General features: G+C 27.7%; 1 pseudogene; it reads right to left on the bottom strand.

Moving 5' to 3' along the window:
* Positions 1-1,281: 1,281 nt before the first annotated feature.
* LOC145119503 (AAA-ATPase ASD, mitochondrial pseudogene) lies at positions 1,282-3,147 on the bottom strand (annotated as a pseudogene).
* Positions 3,148-8,424: the final 5,277 nt, after the last annotated feature.

The following is an 8,424-nucleotide window of genomic DNA, read 5'->3' as shown; positions in this document are numbered from 1 at the left end:
TATATATATATATATATATATATGTCAACATATTTATATTTGTGAAGGGCTGAGGCATCCAACTTTGTACGGATGACCAATTGTGCAGGCCGTACAATTTTACGCTAGGGGGCCAACACGAGGATGAGTTGATGACAAGACCAACATTGAGTGTTGTGATTCTAGAAATTCACATTGATCGGGTTGATGACAAGAGCAACTAGAGTGTTGTAAGTTTAGACATTTGTTGGGTTGATACAGACCGGGTAGCATGTATGCTTAGGTGCATGTTGTTGTATGTGGTATTTTGAGGAACTCACTAAGTTTAATTAACTTATATATGTGGATTAAAATATTTAAGGTACTTCAGATTATCGTTGGAAGACGAAGACTTGAATATACACATTGATCGGTATCTTTTGTGATTCTGTATTTGTTATGACTCTCTGATTTTTGGATGACTATATTTTGAACATATGAGATTTCTTGACTTGAGTTTTATGAAAATAACGTTTATTCCTAATTTTAAAAATTAAAAATTTTGTTATGAAAATAAGACGTTACAACTTAAAGAAAGGAAGATAATATAAAATATTAAAATATATAACCGATGGTCTTTTGAAAAATTTGAAGATCTTAAAGCTTGGACCTATTTCAAAATTAAGAAACCTTGTATCCCACTATGCTCTAAAATAGTACCTATTGATCAAACCATGGACACATGCACGCAATTAAATATAAATCAAATTGCATCAAACCTTATAAATAAATGCTAAAATGACAAAAGTTGAAAATGAAAGATCCATCTTGGTCGTCAAAGTTCCATATTCCATTCTTTAGTGTCGGTCACGTCCATGTTTCAACTCCCACTTCATACTTAGAATAACATTTACCTTCATAAGTTCATCTGTTCATCATAATGGATACAACCCAATCCGGACTACACCATCAACCTAAAAATAATTATTATTGGTCTGCGATTTATTATCACATGATGAGTTTTGGGACGAGCTCGGCGTTGTAAGTGTATTGTGATATATTAAATTAAGTTCCTTCACACACTAACGTTGTGAGGGTATTGTCTACCCTTTTTATTATCCTAACAAGCCTTTTGGGATATAACTAACTTGTGATATATTAAATTAAGTTCGTTCATACATTTTATTTTATTCTTAAAATATATTGAACTCACACGTCACAACCTATGGGTGATGCACCTTTCATCAACCCAGATGAATATATAAATTATTTTATTCATCAATCCTGCCTATTGGTATAGATCATATATGGCATGCCGAATGGTTGAAATCCTAATATAATAAGCAGTTTATTTTTGAATCTTGTCAACACACACCTACCACACTTGACTTTTGACCTTCATTTGAGTACTTGTAAGTCAAAACTACCAATGCATTACAATTTACAGCCAAGCGAAAAGGACACAGAAATATAAACATACATTTCACGAAACTAAAAGCTATTGGTAGTAATTCTTCAGGCCATATCTATACCTATGCAGTGATGACACCGTTTTCTTTTACATCAGTATGTTGTTCAGCCTTCTTTCCTTCTCCATCACCTAACTTTGCATCACTCTCTTGTACCTTCTCATCATTTTGTTCAATCTTTTTAGCCGCCTCTTCCTCAGCTTGGATCCTGGCATCCTCCACAGCTTTCAGCCTTGCTTCTTCTTTTGCATTCTCCAGAGATTGGATCAACTTGTTCAAGCAACTCTCAGCATTCTCTTCAAAAGACTTTGGCATCAAATTTTCGGCAACATCAGCTGGAGTCATCTTAGTCTCCTCCAACAGTCGACTGATGGTTGAAAACAGCTCGTGAGATTCAAGATCCAAATAGTTCTTTGCAAGCACCTTGAATGTTTCAAAACAACAATAGGAAAGCTCGATATGCTTATCCATCCTTCCTCTCCTAATCAGAGCAGGGTCAAGCTTTTCAACAAAGTTTGTTGTGAACACGATCAGTCTCTCACTCCCACAAGCCGACCATAGCCCATCAATGAAGTTCAGAAGCCCAGATAAAGTCACTTCACTTCCCTTATTCTTCTTACCCTTTTCCTCCTCGGCCTTCTTGCGAACTGGATCCTTCTCCTCCTCTTTAGTCTCTTCTTTTTTCTCCTTTCGCTGACCAGTTAAATCAAGTGAACAGTCGATATCTTCAATCACAATTATAGACTTACTTGATGTGTCAATGAGTAGCTTCCTCAAGTCCGTGTTATCCTTCACGGAGGTTAGTTCAAGATCATAGATGTCGTATTCCAGAAGGTTAGCCATGGCAGCAATCATGCTAGACTTTCCCGTTCCTGGGGGACCATAAAGAAGATATCCACGCTTCCATGACTTGCCCACCTTCTTGTAGTAGTCTTTTGACTTGCTGAACATCATAAGATCATCTAAAATCTCTTTCTTCTTTTTCGGGTCCATTGCAAGAGTGTCGAATGTGGAAGGGTGCTCGAATATGATGTGGCTCCACATAGTCCTCCTGTAACCAGACCAGTTCTCACTCTTGTTGTTAGTATAGAGCTTTCGTTGCCGTGTTTTCACTGCAATAGCCTTTCCTTCATCGAGTACATATTGCAAGTAAACTTTAGTGATGATATCTCGGTGTTCTCTTTTACATGTGAGCCTGTAATACCGCTTCTCCTCCTCACCTCGATAGGAAAAGAGAGCCTGCTGTTTTGGGATGCTTTTGCTCGACGTCCACCAGATCTTGATGCCTTGGAACTCGTCTGTGACCTCTTCGTAGTCGTCCATACTCAGGACGACGGATTCACAGTCTTTGACCACGTTTGCTTTGAGCCTTTTGGCTCTGTTGGAGGAGTTGGTGCTGAGGTAACGTTCAATGGAAACAAAGGCTTTACTTCGCTCGAACCAGCTGTCTGGTTGGTATTCATGAAAAGTGATTTCGACATAAGGGTACACATAGCTAACCACTTTGTTAACGTATTTCCTGACATCCCTTTGGAACTCTTCTGGAAACAGTTGCCGGAATATTGCCCATACGAACATTACGGCAGCCATTAAAGACCCTAAATGTGTCATCTCCCCCATCATCTTCTTCTTCTTGTTCACAGCCTCAAAGGTCAGTCAAAGCACTTGGTAAAATGGTGATGAGACGAGGGATGCATAGATCACATCTTAGTTTATATAGCAGAGTCAAGTGGCAAAGATTAATGTAATAAGTCTTTCTTTTTTGTAATCTTGTGAAGTTTTATGGCACGCAGTGTCGTGCAAAAGCCATTCTCCACATATAAAATGCCGAAAGGGTAGCCGGCCTTTTTCCTATCTTAGAAATGGCATGGAAAGGTAACTCAGCATGAAGCTTCCCAAGAATAGACTCATGAGGAATGACATCACGGTAATTGCATCATTCATTTTATCGTTTCACAAGCTAATAATATCAATAAGTGGTTGTTGACTGTCCTTCACTAGAAATAAACAAAACCATAAAGCAAGTTGTTAACATCGAGATTTTATATAGGATCGGTTTTTTGTTTTGTAATTACAGAGCTTGCTTATGCTCGTGTCCCATAAAAGAAAGTTATCGGTGTGATCTTTGTTTTTTCTTATGCAAAAGATTTGTGGACCACAACTATAGAGCTTAGAAGAGGGACACTAAACATATGAAGAGCAAATACGAAGAATGTTTGTTTTTTAAACTTGGGCGTTACTTTTAAAATAAATTAAAATCTAATTACATAAATTGATTTTCTAAATTTATAAAATATTTTTATGACTATATTATAAATAGTGAACAAATCTTGATCAAATTTTATGTATTTTTGTATAAAAAATATAAATAAAATGATACGAATTAAAAAATATATATTAACCGATATATTTAACAAAAACCAACAAGCTTTGATCGCAAAATATATATAAAATAGGCGGATGCCCACGTATTGTGCACGTTAAAAAAAATCATTGTAAAAGTATATGTTTAAAATGGTTATTATTATTATTATTAAATTGTTAAATAAATACTAAAATATAATGCAATAAGATAGATTATTTCAATTTTAAAAGAGACTTATATAAAAATATGACAAATAGGTGACTTTTGGTTGATTATTTATTTTAAACAACAAAAAATAAATAGTCATATATAACATATTTTATTAAATATTATTCACATCAACCTATACAACATATAATCAATAACATGTTTTTTTTTTTTTTAACTTTTTTCAACAAGACTAATTTATGAAGCCAAAAAAAATTTAGGTTTTAACTTTATAAAATTCCATCACCTTTTAAAAAAATAAAAGAATAAAAATGTATTTTGTGTGTGATTGTTTTCGAAGGAATTGGAATGTGTCAATAGATTTCTGTTTGATTTAAACTAAAATTTCTCTTATATAGATTATAATAAAAAAATATGACTAAATAGTAATAAAATATTAGATTACACTTTTATTAAATAATTAGCTACATCAATATTTTTTTAATACAAATTGAATTAAATCTTTATGAAGATAATTTATAAATGCACTTTACTAAATTACGAAATAAAAATATCGTAAGTTCATTAAAAGCATTAACAATCATATTAAAAAAATATTACATGACACGAACTAAAAATAAATAAATTAAGAGAGATAAAGTGTGTGTGTGAAAGAGAGAGAGAGAGAAAGAGAAAGTGGATAATAATAATAATTTAACTCATATTTTTGATGAATTTGTTGTCAAAAAATATTATGATGGTAAAGGTTTATATATTACAATTGATTTTTTTAATAAACAATCTCTGTTGCAAAGAAGATCATCTATCTTCAACATATTTCATCACTGAAATCTTTTTTACACATCAAACAACTACAACTTTGTTCTTCATTTTTAAGCATTCTACATAACAAAAACGAAAAACATGTAGAAAAGAAAATATGAGTAACCAAGAATGGATTCTTTTATATACAAAACTAGGCGAATGCACGCGCGTTGTGCAGAAACATCTATATAGTTGAAGTCTTTACAAATATTTTAAATATAACAATAAAGTTGTTAAATTTGATATAATAATTTGTATACTAAATTGATATAATATATTGATTATTTTGAATTATATGATAATATATTCATCTATTATAAATGCATAATCTCAATCTTTTGAATGATCTCTACCCGTGGTTTACCCATGAATAAAATTAAATATAATATATGGTTTAATGTTATTTATAGTTGTTGTTATTGTTAATTAATTTTTTTAAAATTATTTGCTTAATGTTTTAATTTTCTATCATTGTAATTATTTAAAACATCAAACAATTTTTTTTTTATTTCAAAGGCAACAATATAATCATTTATATAGAGTTATTTTTAACTATTGTTTTTGTAAGTTATTGTAAGCTACTTATTTGAAAACTTTTAACGATTATAAAAATATCTTTAGGAAATATTTTAGTTAAATTCATATTATAATTTAGTTTTGCATTTAGACTACTATTTATCATTTTTAACTATTCACAAAATATTCTTTGGGTTTTTTAAGTGGAACTGAAATTTATATTGAAGTTGACCATGTAATGTTATATTTAAATTAACAATTGAAGTATTTTGTTTAAACTGTTCAAAAGTTGCAGCTTTAAACTGATAATGATTTACATACAACAACATATTAAATCTAATAAATTAAGTATAACATGTTAAAAGTTAAAGACATATGTAGAAGTAAAAATATTATTTTAATATTAAAATTTAGTTTATTTATGATTACACTTTAGGTTTGATACTTATTTAACCTTATTAACTAACTTATAATCATTATTAGAAAGACGCTACAATTTATCACTTTTAACTATTTACAAAATATTCTTTGAGTTGTTTAAGTTGAACTAAAATTTATATTTAAGTTGATCCTGTAAGGTTATATTTAAATTAACAATTTAAGTATTTTATACAAATTGTTTAAAAGTTATAGCTTTCAAAATGATAATGGTTTACATACAACAACATATTAGACCTAATAAATTAAGTATAATATGTTAAAAGTTAAAAACATAACTTTATAAGTAGAAGAAAATATATTCTTTTAATATTGAAATTTAGTTTATATATGATTAGGTTTTATATTTATTTAACATTATTAACCAACTTATAATCATTATTAGAAAGAAATTGAAAAGTCATGGGAGTTTCAAATGAGTGAAAGGAAAAATGAATGGGAGTTTCAAATGAATGTGGTGAAAGGAAAAATGTTTCCTTTATAAGTATACTAGGCGGATGCCCGTGCGTTGCGCAGAAATACCTATATAATTGAAATCTTTACAAATATATGTTTTTTTTAGATATAACAATAACGTTGTTGTTAAATTTGATATAATAAATCGTATACTAATTTGATATAATATATTGATTATTTTGAATTTTATGATAACATATACATCTATTATAACTGTATAATCTCAACCGTTTAAATGACTTCTACCCCGAGTTACTCATGAATAAAATTAAATATAATATATAGATTAATGTTATTTATAGTTTTTGTTATTGTTAATTAATTTTTTAAAAATTATTTTCTTAACGTTTTAATTTCTATCAATATAATTATTTAAAACATCAGACATTGTTTTTTGATTTTAAAGGTCACAATATAATCATTTATATAAAGTTATTTTAACTATTGTTATCGTAAGTTATTTTAAGCTACTTATTTGAAAACTTTTAACGATTATACAAATATATTTAGGAAATATTTTAGTTAAATTGATATTATAATTTAGTTTTTGCATTAGCACTACAATTTATCACTTTTAACTATTCACAAAATATTCATTGAGTTTTTTAAGTGGAACTGAAATTTATATTTAAGTTGACACTATAATGTTATATTTAAATTAACAATTTAAGTATTTTGTCCAAACTGTTCCAAAGTTGTAGCTTTAAATTGATAACGGTTTACATACAACAACATATTAAATCTAATAAATTAAGTATAATATGTTAAAAGTTAAAGACATAACTTTATAAGTAGAAGTAAAGATATTATTTTAATATTGAAATTTAGTTTATTTATGATTACACTTTAGGTTTGATATTTATTTAACCTTATTAACCAAATTATAATCATTATTAGAAACACACTACAATTTATCACTTTTAACTATTTATAAAATATTATTTGGGTTGTTTAAGTTAAACTAAAATTTATATTTAAGTTGGTCATGTAATGTTATATTTAAGTTTATAATTTAAATATTTCATACAAATTGTTCAAAAGTTGTAGCTTTAAAATGATAATGGTTTACATCCAACAATATATTAAAACTAATAAATTAGGTATAATATGTAAAAGGTTAAAAAAACTTAACTTTATAAGTAGAAGTAAATATATTCTTTTAATATTGAAATTTAGTTTATATATGATTACACTTTAGATTTGATATTTATTTAATCTTATTAACCAACTTATAATCATTATTAGAAAGAAATTGAAAAATCATGGGAGTTTCAAATGAATGTGGTGAAAGGAAAAATGTATGGGAGTTTCAAATGAATGTGGTGAAAGAAAAAATGATTCCTTTATAATATAGTATTAGACGAATTTTCGCGCGTTGCGCGGCGCAGGTTAAAAATATATTGTTAGAATATAGTTTTCAGACACCTTTTAGTTAATTCAATTCATCAATTTAGGTTCTTTTATTATTATTATATTTAATGTTTTCCTTTTAACTATGTTAAAAAATATATATTTAATTTTTTTAAACATTATTTGATATTTTACTTCAGGTTTTAAATTTTACACTAAATTTTTAAGCCTATTTGATAATGTAGGTTATTTATTTAACTATATATTGAAGTTAACAAATTAAGTATATCATATTGATAAGTCACAAATTCTTCCATTTATGATAATGTTTACAATTAAAAGCATATTTAAGTTAATAAATTAAGCATATTGTATGGAAATATGAAAAGTTGAGAGTTTCAAATGAATGTGGTGAAAGAAAAAATGTTTCCTTTATAATATAGTATGATGATATGATGATTATAGTTTTAATTTTTAAGTCATTGTGATATATATAATTATTTGATAATTTTATAAACCGTTTAAAATGGTGTAAATTATATATCAAACGTATGATAATCTATATATAACGGCTAACAAAATGTATGAACAAAAATATGAACTACAACTTTTAGTAACATAATAATACAAAAACATTTATTATAACATTTGTATTAAAAAAGATATATATACAACGAATAATAAAAAAATATGAAAAATAAACACTACAACTTTTAATAACATAAAACACTAAACCATTTATATAACATTTATATTAACTTTTCATATTTAAATCACAAATCTCTTCAAATACATTAATGTTTTTAATGAGCAAAACTTTACAACCTTATAAAAGAAAGGAAAATAAAAAGTTATTAGTGATTACTAATTAATAATCATAAGTTAAAAACTCTTGAGTTG

The sequence above is a fragment of the Lactuca virosa genome, chromosome 6 (assembly GCF_052849685.1).
Source record: "Lactuca virosa cultivar CGN04683 chromosome 6, Lactuca_virosa_CGN04683_v6, whole genome shotgun sequence".
NCBI lineage: Eukaryota > Viridiplantae > Streptophyta > Magnoliopsida > Asterales > Asteraceae > Lactuca > Lactuca virosa.
This window is presented reverse-complemented; position numbering and strand designations above follow the sequence as displayed.